General features: G+C 39.0%; 1 protein-coding gene across 2 annotated transcripts in view; it reads right to left on the minus strand.

The window, feature by feature from the left end:
* The window catches only part of STS (steroid sulfatase), a 646,106-nt gene that overhangs the window by 144,664 nt on the left and 486,391 nt on the right, over positions 1-15,051 (minus strand). Inside the window, exon 16 of one of the 2 annotated variants that reach the window (XM_037821493.1) lies at positions 8,259-9,108. The exons of the other annotated variant lie outside the window; for it this stretch is intronic. The gene's annotated coding sequence lies outside the window, so the exon portion shown is untranslated. Of the gene's footprint in view, positions 1-8,258; positions 9,109-15,051 lie in introns of those variants that run through there. 2 annotated transcript variants of the gene reach the window in all.

Consider the following 15,051-nt stretch of genomic DNA (forward strand, 5'->3'; position numbering starts at 1 on the left):
TAAACAACAATCCAAAAAATACATGCAGTCATTATTTGCTTTTAGACAACAGTTGATTAAATTTACCAATGTTTAACAGTATCCAAGAGTCCCATTTTTTCTTCCAAATTGTTTCTCTTTTATTCCTTTATTCTTGTTGAAGTACTTCCCTTGTTAATTTATTCGTTGACGATATACAGGTGGTAAACTCCTAGTCTCCCTATGTCTGCAAATGTGTTTGTTTAATTGAACAATAGTTTTCAGAGTATTGAATTTTAGATTGACATTTATTTTCCTCAGCAATTCTAAGCTCCTTCCCCAGCACCTTTCGCCTCTTTTGATGTTGATTTGAAATCTACCACCAGGTCAGATTTTTAAAATTTTAGACTTTGCCTTTCTTTTGTAATCTGTCTTTTCACTTGGGGAGGAACTTCACTTTCACTTCATAATATTCTGTAGTTTTACCTCAATGTGTGGATTTGCTGAACTACTGTTTGGCATTTGGAATATCCTTTCACTGAGAGGGCTGCTATCTTTCTTTAATTTAGGAATAGTCTTAGCCATTTTCTCTTCAAATATTGTTGCCATTCTCTTCTCTCCCATCTCCTTTTCCATAACCCATGTCGATATACTTACCACTTCACTGCTCTTGATGTTTTCTTTCTTTGTTTCTCTCTGCTTCCTCAGCACTATATTCTTTCATTTTCTCATTGATTTTGTAGAGTCTAGACTTTATACTATTATATTGTATTCCCATGTTTTTCTTCCCTAGAGTTCTAAACTTTGAATTTTCATACTCACTTGTTCTTATTTGGTTTCTGCTGGTTTCCATTTCATAAGTTTTGCCCTTTCATGGTGGTTGTGTTTTTTTTCTCACAACCCTTGCAGTTTTATGAGACTTTAGAGTCTCTGTAGAGTTAGGGTTAGACGGTGACAGCTACTCTCAAGGTTGCCTTCTCTGTTCTAAATGATCTTAATGAATGTATTTTTTTTTTCAAAAATTGAATTTATAGTCCAATGAACGACTTGGAAGCTGTTCTTTGTAGTTTTAGATTTTTTCATAGGTTTTAAATTTGGATTTGCAGGTGACGAGATGTCTCTCTGTCCGTCTCTTTCTTGCACGCACACACACACACACACACACACACACACCTCCATTTCTTGGCTTCTCTGTCCTCGTACCCTTCTCAGCTCCGAGGTTGTAAGGCACCCCTCTAAGATGGTATACTCACAGCTTAGAGCTGCTGTCCAGAATGGTAGGAGATCTCACCAGTCCACTCGCTGAATCTGCAGACAGCTTCGCTCTGTTCCTGGTGCAAACTTGTCTCTTCCCCCGTCCTTCCCCCAGGACCTCGAGTTCCTATAAACTTCATCTCTGAGCCGTGCTCAGAAGAGCTCTTCCTTTTCTAAGTGGGGCAGCCCTCCCACTGGAGCCCTGCAGGCCCCACCCACTCACTGCTTTGCACTCTTGTTCTGATCCTTTTCCAAGGGGAATATTTTTCTTGTTTGAGAGTTTGACTATCACATTCCTATTTCTTATGTTTTATCACTAAGTACATTCATTGCCTTATATTTTAGGGGAAAAGACGATACCTCTGAAGGTGGTATTAAAAATTTCACCTAAAATCAAAGTCGACCAGAGATGTTATGACATCTTTACTAAGTTGGCCAAGTAAGTCTATCTGAGTGAACCAATTTAGGCTCCTGTGTATGTGCATGTATGTGTGCATAATAATAATATGAAATATTTAATTGAGATATTTTGGATACTGGGCATTTTGTTGAATACATTATAAGAATCAGATTTCCAATGTGGAAGCACCCCTTCACCATTGAACCTCCATATGCCAGAGTTCCAATACCTTTAAAATTGCAAATAATGTACGATAAGGATAAAATTTCCTAATAAGTGTTACCACCTTTGAGGCTTCCGGAGCAAGGAAGACTGTAGATAAATAAATGAATTAAGTAGAAAATAGATGACTGGATAGCTAAAATTATAGATTTAGTTCATTATTAGCAAGGGATTCAAGCCTGGCAGAAAAATGAAAACCTTTTGAGCTAAACCTTTCCATTAATTACATTCTAAAAATAGGAACTGTATGAAAAATTAAAGCCACTGGAAATCCTGAAGGATAGAAACAGCTTTTATATCACAAATGAGACATCTTTTACATGTGAGACAATATCACCTATTTAAATCTTAAGCTATTTTTGCATTTGCTTCATCTGTGCAGGTACTATATTTAAGGTAGACATGTGAAGGAGGAAATAACACCTTCTCCAGGAGATTCATTTAAAGGATTCACATGAGAAATAGCTGTACCTTCATCTAAATTAAGAAATATTTACTCTTACCCTGCAGATGTCAAATGACAAAGGAAATGATAGGGCTCTTGGTTTCAAGAGAAATCTCTCTTCATAGTGGCATAACTTATGCTCTGCAAATCAATTTCTACAAGCAAAAGTTTCCCTTTTTTTCTGTAGAAATAGACATTGTTAATATCATGCTTTTCTTTCCCAATTTTAGGTTTGCTACATAAACATAAAAACACATTAATAATAGCCAAATATGACTCCATAAACAAAAAATAGAGAACGGATTAAGAAAAATGTAACTATTAAAGTTGCTGAAAAGAATGCTAAGCCTCATTTTTGCATAGTTGCTATCTTTTTTCAGTCTACTTACACTTCATCGTGGCCCCAAACATGATGTTTAGATAAGCATATATTTTGAAGAGACTTTTTTTTCGCTTTGAGTATTATGTTTCAACAGATGGATGAAACGGATTTCATGAATTTAACAGTTTCATTAAACTGCAAATGTTTAAATAAAGACTGTGTATCTTAAAAACATCAATTGACACCTAAATGTACATCAGCATACTCGCTATTCAGATCTATGCGTCTGGGAATGCAAAGATGAATGAAATCTGGGTTTTTGCCTTAGGGGGAGCAAAGGGGTAGAGACGGGTCTTGGTGAACATTATGGGTTTTAAAATAGAAATCTCTATCCAAAGAAGGGAGTCATTGTTTCTACTAGAATTGTCAAAAAAAAAAAAAAAAAAAGGGAGTAAGTAATGTGGTGGGTTGAGTAATGGGCCCCAGAAGATAACAAGTACTTAACCTTAGCCAGCCTTCCTGAGGATGTGACCTCATGGCGAATGGGACCTCTTGGAGACGTTTTTAGCTAAGGCGTGACCCAACTGAAAGATGGGGGCCTTCATCTGGTTTATTGGAGGCCTTATAAAGAGGTCCTACAGGTCACAGAAGCCAGAAAGGAGAGGACATGGCTAAGAGGCCCTTCTCTGGGATTGGCTGAGGAGATGCAGATAGACGTCTCAAGTTGTCTGGCTGCCTTAGAGTTCCCCATATTCTTGGGCATTGTACAGGTGAAAAAGAAAATGCTTTCAGGATGAAAATCAAAAGAAAAATTATGTCTTTTAGATTTGAAGCATAAAAGCCAAAAGAAACATTGGTAAGCAAACATGATTTTAAGATGACCCTCACTGTAACCTTTTTGAAATGTACTTGTGCCTGTGATTCTCTCTTATGGGGAAACTGGGGATGGAGATTGTCCTAGTTTGCTAATGCTGCTTGAATGCAAAACACCAGAAATGGATTGGCTTTTATAAAAGGAGGTTTATTTGTTCACACAGTTACAGTCTTAAGGCCATAAAGTGTCCAAGGTAACATATCAGTAATCGGGTACCTTCACTGGAGGATGGCCAATGGCGTCCAGAAAACCTCTGTTAGCTGGGAAGGCACGTGGCTGGCGTCTGCTCCAAAGTTCTGGTTTCAAAATGGCTTTCTCCCAGGACGTTCCTCTCTGGCTGCAGTTCCTCAAAAATGTCACTCTTAGTTGCACTTGGGATATTTGTCCTCTCTCAGCTTCTCTGGAGCAAGAGTCTGCTTTCAACGGCCGTCTTCAAACTGTCTCTCTTCTGCAGCTCCTGTGCTTTCTTCAAAGTGTCCCTCTTAGCTGTAGCTCCTCTTCAAAACATCACTCACAGCTGCACTGAGTTCCTTCTGTTATGTCAGCTCATGTGTATGGCTCCACTGATCAACTTAGACCCACCCCAAATGGGCGGAGCAACACCTCCATGGAAATTATCCAATCAGAGTCATCACCCACAGCTGGGTGGGGTGCATTCCAAAGAATCACTCAAAGAATTACAATCTAATCAACACTGATAATGTCTTCCTACACAAGATTACATCAAAGATAATGGCGTTTGGGGGACATAATACATTCAAACTGGCACAGAGATGATAGAACAGAACATGAGATGGACGCCTGTCATCAGTGCATGTACCGATAACTAGAAGACAGTGGAAAATCACACTAGCTTAATTATTTAAGATTGGAAACAAAATATCCATTTTCCATAGCAAGGTGGCACAGCTTACTATCTACAAAAGCAAGTGAATAAACAAGTTGCAGGGAGACATATTGACTGTCGGCTTCAGTTTACAAATTAAAGAGAAAGTGAATGAATTTTAATGAGTGTGACTGCACACACACACACAGAAAGCAAATTATTGTAGTTTGCACACACTGCTAGAGATATGCAATTTTCTAGGAGTAAAAATCTATAATTCGGGATTGGTTTCAACAATTACCACAACTAGCACATGGCTGATTCTTGATGAATGTGCTTTATGTCAAGTTCTAATTGAGAATTTAAAAATCAGGAGTCCATGTTTACTTTGCTGAATGTTTATCCATAGTGACATGTGATAGGCACAATATAAACTACGCAAAAACAGAATCCATTGTTCTGTCCTTGAGTGTTTACAAATGAAGGCAAAAATCCACCTAACTTCATGTCCCCAAGTAGCCAGGGCCAGCAGGAAGGAAAAGTATACATGGAGAAAGAACGTTTATGCCCTTATCTTTTTTTAAGCTTATCGTATAACACTTCTCACTCCAATCTTAAAAGCCTCAGGTACTCCCCAAAGTCCACTCTGCATCTCAAGTTTTCCTTCCTGTGTACTTCCCCAGGATCTGGACAAATCCTCTAGTGACGTTAACACTATTTATTTCTACCAAGTCCCACTTTTCAGAATCCATCCACAACTGCTGCGCATTATCGGAAGGTGATCCAATAATCCCATTTTGTACTAAGGCCTAGACCAGTGCTTCTCAACTTTGACTGCATGTTGGAATGATCTGGGTAGCTTTTAAAACACCCCACTGCCTCCTCCAGACCAATTAAATAAAAATCAAGCAATGATATTTTTTACTGTTTCCCTGGCGATTCCAGTGTGCAGCCAAAGTTAAGACACCCAGGCTAAGACATGGCCACTGGCTTATTCTGTTAGCCATTTAGGGGGATTTGCATTTTAATCACAACATTCTGGAAACATTAGACCTTAATCCAGTACTTCCTAGACAAACACCACTGAGATTTACTAATAGGATCTGGTGTTCAAGAAAAGCAAGATTCTGGAGCCCAATAAATGTGTGAAATGATGCATTTTATGTTATGGTCTCAGAGGTGAAAGTGAGTGTGCCAAATTCTGGGGGAACTCATGATTAAAACAAACAAAACAATACAGAAAAAATAAAACCCTTGTCAAGTTATTTAATCCAGGTCTCCCAAATGTATATGAGCATTAACAATTTTTTTGCAAAGCATCAGAATTAGAGTCCTGTCAAAATAAGGCTTTGGGTTCATGCATTTTGAAAAAAGTCTGTTTTAATGCCATGAGATAACTCTCTAATGGTGGAACGTTGACCCCATGGAAGCTTGGAAATCAGGGAAAGAATCCTGTGCTATTTCTCAAACATTCCTCCCATCCTTTACAGAAATTCACTGGAGTGCCTAATCTGTAAGGACAGCTAAGAACACAGGGACAGTGTTTTCTTTACCCACATTAGCTGATTCTTTCACTGGGATATGTTTTACTTTATTTTCATGACAAAATTTAGATATTGAACTTCAGGGCAGAAAGGACTGTTAGACATCAGCTAGAATAAAGTTCTAATTTTCCCACTGTGGGACCTTGTCCAGTCCCCTAACATCAATGAGCCTCAGCTCCATGACCTTTAAAATGGGGAATGATAAAAATACTGCCCTTGAAGTGGGCTTTTATGACAATTATATGAAACGCATTGTCAAAGAACCTCGTAATTTTCATCTATCCTACTAGTGAAATGGCTGGTCCATAGAACAAACTCAACATGTGAATGCATTACACATTGTCATCTCCAAGAGGCCAGACTTTATGTGAACAACATGTACGGAATCCCCACATAGGGAACGAACACACGGCAACCTTAGACCTTCCCACAAAGGAGCTGCAAGGAACGTGGGGCTTTGTCTTCAGCAGGTCTCAAGTTGTAAATGACAAATAGAGAAGCAAAAAGGAAAGAAGCCAGATGACTACACGCAAAGAGGTTTGATGGAGTTTCCTTGATGAAGACTCCCTTTGAAAAGACTTAAGGGGTACAAGATCTGGGGAGTGTCCCTCAAATATATAGAATAACGAGGAAGCAGCAAGAATGGAATGTTGACTATTAAGAGTAATGGATGACCGAAAAAGGGGGTGATCGTGAAAATCATTTAGGATCAAACTGGTGCAGAATTTCAAAATGAAAATCATTTAGTTTGGAGATCGGTTGACAATTTCTAAGGAGGAAAGCAAGATGGTCACAGCAAGAATGGAGTGTACTCAAATTTTTTGTTTTCTATATTACTTCGGAAATTGTGCAAGATAATATATGTCCCAAAAAGTTTACATCAGAGCCTCCTAATTTTCATCTATTGTACCAGAAGGTTTCCTGAGCATCAGGAAGTATTATGTAGGCAGAGGGAAGTCTGCTTTTACTCTAGGTGAAGATATTCCTCTCTGCCAAAAAATCTCATTAATGCTGATCCGACTAATCGATAATTTGTGATGATTTGGACATCACCTCGCAGAATTTTTACCTTTGCAAACAAAGCTTTTCTTCATATATTGTGCAAATTTTTTTAAAGAAATAAATGATTATTTCAAAATGTAATATAAATCAGACCACTCTTTCCACTAATCTGAAGTAGTGAGGTTTATGGATTTTCTCTTTCAATATAGAATTTGCACTTCTAACATTTCCAAATAGAAACTGCATTGAATTTCACTGCATCGTATTTATTCTTACATTTATTTCAAAGCCATCATTGCGTACATATAATTGTTCCAGATAAAAATATTCAGTATTCTTAACTCTTAAGGTTAGAGCTGTTTCTTTCTCTTTCCTTAAAATGGTTAAAATTTTAAGGGCTCATGAATCTATACAAAATCAGAACCATTACCTGTGCTGTCTGTTGCTATGGATACATACTCATCTGCTCTGTAGGTATGACATAATTCAGGTATCTGCAGAGCAATGCCATTGCAAAGACATCAGAGAAAATTCAGGCAGCACAAGGAACGAAGAAAAAATAATTTTTAAAAAAAGTTTTAAAAGAAAAGGGAAACTCTAGGAAACAGATTTCTGCTTTTATTTTATTGTATATTTTCTAATTTATTATTTTAAGAAATCATTTATCTTTCTACTTGTCTCTCTTGGGAACCTAAGTTTTCTATTTGATACTTAAAATGCACAGATGAATTGGTCAGGAAAAGGCAAAGAAGATTTTCTTAGCTTAGGAATATTGCAGAAAAATAATGTAAGATGTCCACAGAGATCAAAACAGTTTATCATTTTGCTATTATAAATAAACATTGCTTTCAAAGTGTAAATTTCAGGAACTATGTTTGATTGTGTTGGAAAATTACACTCCAAATGCAGGCTGTCACAAATGGCATATTAGACAAGCCTTTTGTGCAAAACTTCCTGGTGGACAGAATAACAGGCTGTGGCCACTGCATCCTGCCCAAACCCCCCTTTCCCCAGCTATATACATCCAATCCTTAGGAGGGCATAAAGCCCACTACTCACTTCTCCATTGGCTCAATGCCATTCCTTCGTAATTCCCACTCTGACAGACCCCCAGGTACAATAATCATTTTAAACCATCAGCTAAACCCCTGTCCATCTTTGCCAGCTAACCACCCTTGAAAGCAAAGCATAAATCCAGCTCTCCCTTTGACTCAGGCAGGCTGAAGCTTTACTTCAGACCCCACCATGCTGATGGCACTTTTCTTTCCAACCCCAACCCTGCTCCTCAAATAAAACTTTCCTGCCCGAAAGCTGATTGGTCTCCGTGCTCTCTGTGACTGCACCCTGAAATTTCTAACAGTTTAAAGACACTTTTCCGGCTCCAAACCTCTATTAATTTTTATTGAATGAATGACCTTCGATGGAATGACAGAGCTATGTTGGATTTGTAAACACGAACTCTCTGAATCTGAATGTGCAAATGAAAATTGAATAAGGCAAATCATACATATGTGTATGCATGTGTAGCTGGATGGTTGAGAGACCGGTGGTAGATATATAAACATATATATCACATTCAGGTATTAATTGCATAATTATTTAATTTTACTGGGCATGATCTTCACATGAAACATTGTAGCCAAAGCATGAGTCCACTTCCAGGATCATAGGTATCTATTGAAGTGACCAATAAACAGTGACTCTATGCAGGAATGTTATATTTCTGGTCATTTATTGCTTTAATCAAAAGCTAAAATTTCAGGAAATAGAAATATGGTTGAGGTGGTGAAATAATTAAGAGAACATACAAATGCCAAGAAATATTAGAGAAGAGAGCAAGCAGACCAGAAGACATAAAGAAATAGGTGATGGTGAACTGGGGGAGAACAATGAACAAAGAGAACGATTGGAAATAAAAGGCGAAAACTTTTGAGCCTAACCAGACAGAAGCTCTAGATGTAGGAAATCAAGAGATAGTCAAAGTGAAAGGAGGCAGTGTTGGAAATGGGAGTTTTACCCTGTGAACTCTTAATGAATTTGGTCCATCTCTTCAAAATGACCCAACCAACCACCTCCTCCATCAGCCTCAGACGTGCCTCTTGCATTGAAAAGAACAGATTTCTCTGTGTTCAGCCTTCTTGATCACCATTAACAAGTCATATGTGGTCAACACTGGATTAGTGCTTGCAGTCTCTGGGGTCCCATCTCTTGGCTGACTGTTGGACTCTTCGAGTGCTGTATCTGAAGAGAAGAAAGCTGGGCTGACAATGAAATATGTCCATGTGAGGGAACCAGAGAGATACAGGCCAACACTTCCACCCAGCCTTGCCTTTGTGGACTTTACAGATAGCAACACCGTCAGTCTCTATGATCAAATATCCCTAAACATTTTCATTTACGTTCCTCTAGTTCTTGTGTAGGACACTCAGGCAGGGGTGGTATTACAGCAAGGCAGCTTCTGGAATTAGGCTGTTCATACTCTGCTCTCAGCCTTGCAACTTACTAGCTGTGTGACTTGTGGAAAATCAGCTAACCTTTCTAGACCCTCAGTTTCTTCTTCCGTAAAATGGTAAGCAACTGGCTTGACAGGAAGATCAATTGGCCTTATATGTGTAAAGTAGAAAGAACAGGGTGTGGAACGGAGCAAGTATTCATTCAATACTAGCTATTATTGTTAGCTCCTCCTCAGTCATGCCTGACCCAGATGTTGGGGGGCTGAGGTGTCCCTAGAATGGCAGGAGTTGGGGGTCTAAGGAGGTTGGAGTGGAGTGTGTGTAACTCCCCAGAACATTTGCCGTATTCCCACAGTAAGATGGCTTGTAGGGTTGGTAAGGCTGAGGTTCAAGTCTTTCCCATTAGGAAAAACAAGTCCCTCCTTCCTCTGATTATATGATGTCCTCTGGCCACATCTTTCCTCCACAGCCACATGTATTAACAGACTTGTCTTTTACTTGCTCCTTCTTGCCTAATACGGACTTCTGCCAGAAATACGCTACTGAAATGAACCACCGGTGCCATACATTTCTCAGTAACATTTCCTGCCTCCCAACAAAGCTCATTTCCTCTTCCTGACTCTTCTATTGTCACAGCAGTTACTTTGCTTTGTTACAGATAAGTGTCTACGTAGTACCACTGGTGACATGATACATTGGTATCTTGCTTTAGCTAAATAATCCATGGACATTATTAATATTTCACATGTTCTTTAAAAACTCCTCTTTCAAGTGCTTTGGGAGACCAGACTGATAATTCATCACCCTCCAGGATGATGGATGGTAGTGGCGCCTCCTGGACTCTAATCTGTACACATTTCTGAGTTTTCTTCCCCCTCCTTCACTTAAATTTCTAATCTGCAGAAAGTAGCACAGTCAATTGCAGACTTCAAAGGGTGCCATATGCAAATAAATACCACACCCCTCCCTGAATCCATGTATCTCTTTCTCCTTTGAATGGATGGTTGAAGTAGAATAAAATTATGTAAATGCAGACATTTCATCCTTAGAGCAGACTTAGGTAAAGCATATTTCTTTACACCCGCAATTTGCATTATTTGCGCATTCTGAGATATATCTCACATTATTTTAATCTCAACAGGCACCCCCTGCCCACCTTCTGGTTGGTCCCACACTTCTCCCATCTTTTCCATGTTTGACCAGCATGGGGGTTTCTGGGGAATGGTGCTGGGTGGTAGGGGAATGATGCAGAGAGGAAGCTTACTTTTCACTACAGGCCCTTTCTGCCTTTGCATCTGTGCCATTATTTGAAGTATAACTACTTTTTTTTAAATGAACAAATAAATAAGTTTAACTGCAGGATACCAAAACCCATAACTTTTTGTAAAAAATATAGTCAAGACTGAGGGTTTTCTGAAGTCCTTCCTTTATGTTTTCCCTTGTCTCAAATTTATTTTTCCAGTGGACATACACTGTGTAATGAATGGAGCCACTGGAGGGATTTAGGACATGGATTTTGGGAATAAAGATGGCAGCCATGTTCTCCTCAGTGTCGTGTCAGAAAGAAATGGTCCAGATTGCTTTCCCAATGGCCTCCCAATGGCCTCCGCAGAATCACGTCCCCTCCCATTTTGCCACTCCTCCCGCAAAGACAGGGTATCTTATTCCACAGCCGTGAATCAGGGATAATCTTTGAAGCTCTGAGACCACCATGCGGTGAAGAAACCAAGTCTAGCTTCCTGGAGAGTGAGATGCCTTACAGAATAGAAATGGAGGCAGCCCATCCAAAAGCCTGCACCAACAACAAGCAAATCTGTTTTATAGCTCCTCTGCCTTTTTTTTTTTTTTTTTTTAATCTTCATTTTATTGAGATATATTCACATACCACGCAGTCATACAAAACAAATCGTACTTTCGATTGTTTACAGTACCATTACATAGTGGTACATTCATCACCCAAATCAATCCCTGGCACCTTCATTAGCACACACACAAAAATAACAAGAATAATAATTAGAGTGAAAAAGAGCAATTGAAGTAAAAAAGAACACTGGGTACCTTTGTCTGTTTGTTTCCTTCCCCTATTTTTCTACTCATCCATCCATAAACTAGACAAAGTGGAGTGTGGTCCTTATGGCTTTCCCAATGCCATTGTCACCCCTCATAAGCTACATTTTTATACAACTGTCTTCGACATTCATGGGTTCTGGGTTGTAGTTTGATAGTTTCAGGTATCCACCACCAGCTACCCCAATTCTTTAGAACCTAAAAAGGGTTGTCTAAAGTGTGCGTAAGAGTGCCCACCAGAGTGACCTCTCGGCTCCTTTTGGAATCTCTCTGCCACTGAAGCTTATTTCATTTCCTTTCACATCCCCCTTTTGGTCAAGAAGATGTTCTCCGTCCCACGATGCCAGGTCTACATTCCTCCCCGGGAGTCGTATTCCACGTTGCCAGGGAGATTCACTCCCCTGGGTGTCTGATCCCACGTAGTGGGGAGGGCAGTGATTTCACCTTTCAAGTTGGCTTAGCTAGAGAGACAGGGCCACATCTGAGCAACAAAGAGGCATTCGGGAGGAGGCTCTTAGGCACAACCATAGGGAGGGCTAGCCTCTCCTTTGCAGCAACCGTCTTCCCAAGGGTAAAACCTGTGGTAGAGGGCTCAACCCATCAAACCACCAGTCCCCTATGTCTGTGGTCATGTTAGCAACCATGGAGGTGGGGTAGGCGAATACCCCTGCATTCTCCACAGGCTCCTCAAGGGGGCACTACATTTTTTTTTTTCCTTGTTTTTTTTTTTTTTTTAACTTTCCCTTCTTTTTTAAATCAACTGTATGAAAAAAAAAGTTAAAAAGAAAACAGACATACAATAAAAGAACATTTCAAAGAGACCATAACAAGGGAGTAAGAAAAAGACAACTAACCTAAGATAACTGCTTAACTTCCAACATGTTCCTACTTTACCCCAAGAAAGTTACCTAATATAGCAACATTTCTGTGAACTTGCTCCTACTATATCCATCAGAAATTAACAGACCATAGTCATTCCTGGGCATCCCCAGAACGTTAAATAGCTTATCTGTTCTTCTTGGATTATTGTTCCCCCTTCCTTAATTGCTCTCTATTGCTAGTTCCCCTACATTCTACATTATAAACCATTTGTTTTACATTTTTCAAAGTTCACATTAGTGGTAGCATATAATATTTCTCTTTTTGTGCCTGGCTTATTTCGCTCAGCATTATGTCTTCAAGGTTCATCCATGTTGTCATATGTTTCACCAGATCGTTCCTTCTTACTGCCGCGTAGTATTCCATCGTGTGTATATACCACATTTTATTTATCCACTCATCTGTTGAAGGACATTTGGGTTGTTTCCATCTCTTGGCAATTGTGAATAATGCTGCTATGAACATTGGCGTGCAGATATCTGTTCGTGTCACTGCTTTCCGATCTTCCGGGTATATACCGAGAAGTGCAATCGCTGGATCGAATGGTAACTCTATTTCTAGTTTTCTAAGGAACTGCCAGACTGACTTCCAGAGTGGCTGAACCATTATACAGTCCCACCAACAATGAATAAGAGTTCCAATTTCTCCACATCCCCTCCAGCATTTGTAGTTTCCTGTTTGTTTAATGGCAGCCATTCTAACCGGTGTTAGATGGTATCTCATTGTGGTCTTAATCTGCATCTCTCTAATAGCTAGTGAAGCTGAACATTTTTTCATGTGTTTCTTGGCCATTTGTATTTCCTCTTCAGAGAACTGTCTTTTCATATCTTTTGCCCATTTTATAATTGGGCCGACTGTACTACTGTCATTGAGTTGTAGGATTTCTTTATATATGCAAGATATCAGTCTTTTGTCAGATACATGGTTTCCAAAAATTTTTTCCCATTGAGTTGGCTGCCTCTTTACCTTTTTGAGAAATTCCTTTGAGGTGCAGAAACTTCTAAGCTTGAGGAGTTCCCATTTATCTATTTTCTCTTTTGTTGCTTGTGCTTTGGGTGTAAAGTCTAGGAAGTGGCCGCCTAATACAAGGTCTTGAAGATGTTTTCCTACATTATCTTCTAGGAGTTTTATGGTACTTTCTTTTATATTGAGATCTTTGGTCCATTTTGAGTTAATTTTTGTGTAGGGGGTGAGGTAGGGGTCCTCTTTCATTCTTTTGGATATGGATATCCAACTCTCCAAGCCCCATTTGTTGAAAAGACCATTATGACTCAGTTCAGTGACTTTGGGGGCCTTATCAAAGATCTGTTGGCCATAGATCTGAGGGTCTATCTCTGAATTCTCAATTCGATTCCATTGATCTATATGTCTATCTTTGTGCCAGTACCATGCTGTTTTGGCAACTGTGGCTTTATAATAAGCTTCAAAGTCAGGGAGTGTAAGTCCTCCCACTTCGTTTTTCTGTTTTAGAGTGTCTTTAGCAATTCGAGGCATCTTCCCTTTCCAAATAAATTTGATAACTAGCTTTTCCAAGTCTGCAAAGTAGGTTGTTGGAATTTTGATTGGGATTGCATTGAATCTGTAGATGAGTTTGGGTAGAATTGACATCTTAATGACATTTAGTCTTCCTATCCATGAACATGGAATATTTTTCCATCTTTTAAGGTCCCCTTCTATTTCTTTTAGTAGAGTTATGTAGTTTTCTTTGTATAGGTCTTTTACATCTTTGGTTAAGTTTATTCCTAGGTACTTGATTTTTTTAGTTGCTATTGAAAATGGTATCTTTTTCTTGAGTGTCTCTTCAGTTTGTTCATTTCTAGCATATAGAAACATTACTGACTTATGTGCATTAACCTTGTATCCCGCTACTTTGCTAAATTTGTTTATTAGCTCTAGTAGCTGTATCGTCGATTTCTCAGGGTTTTCTAGATATAAGATCATATCATCTGCAAACAATGACAGTTTTACTTCTTCTTTTCCAATTTGGATGCCTTTTATTTCTTTGTCTTGCCGGATTGCCCTGGCTAGCACTTCCAGCACAATGTTGAATAACAGTGGTGACAGCGGGAATCCTTGTCTTGTTCCTGATCTTAGAGGGAAGGCTTTCAGTCTCTCACCATTGAGTACTATGCTGGCTGTGGGTTTTTCATATATGCTCTTTATCATGTTGAGGAAGTTTCCTTCAATTCCTACCTTTTGAAGTGTTTTTATCAAAAACGGATGTTGGATTTTGTCAAATGCTTTTTCAGCATCTATTGAGATGATCAATTGATTTTTCCCTTTTGACTTGTTAATGTGTTGTAATACATTGATTGTTTTTCTTATGTTGAACCATCCTTGCATGCCTGGAATAAACCCCACTTGGTCATGGTGTATGATTTTTTTAATGTGTCTTTGGATTCAATTTGCAAGTATTTTGTTGAGGATTTTTGCATCTATATTCATTAGGGAGATTGGCCGGTAGTTTTCCTTTTTTGTAGCATCTTTGCCTGGTTTTGGTATTAGATTGGTGTTAGCTTCATAGAATGAGTTAGGTAGTGTTCCATTTTCTTCAATGTTTTGAAAGAGTTTGAGTAAGATTGGTGTCAGTTCTTTCTGGAAAGTTTGGTAGAATTCCCCTGTGAAGCCATCTGGCCCTGGGCATTTATTTGTGGGAAGATTTTTGATGACTGATTGGATCTCTTTGCTTGTGATGGGTTGGTTGAGGTCTTCTATTTCTTCTCTGGTCAGTCTAGGTTGTTCATATGTTTCCAGGAAATTGTCCATTTCCTCTACATTATCCAGTTTGTTGCCATACAGTTGTTC

This window comes from Choloepus didactylus, chromosome X, assembly GCF_015220235.1.
Source record: "Choloepus didactylus isolate mChoDid1 chromosome X, mChoDid1.pri, whole genome shotgun sequence".
Classification (NCBI taxonomy): Eukaryota; Metazoa; Chordata; class Mammalia; order Pilosa; family Megalonychidae; genus Choloepus; species Choloepus didactylus.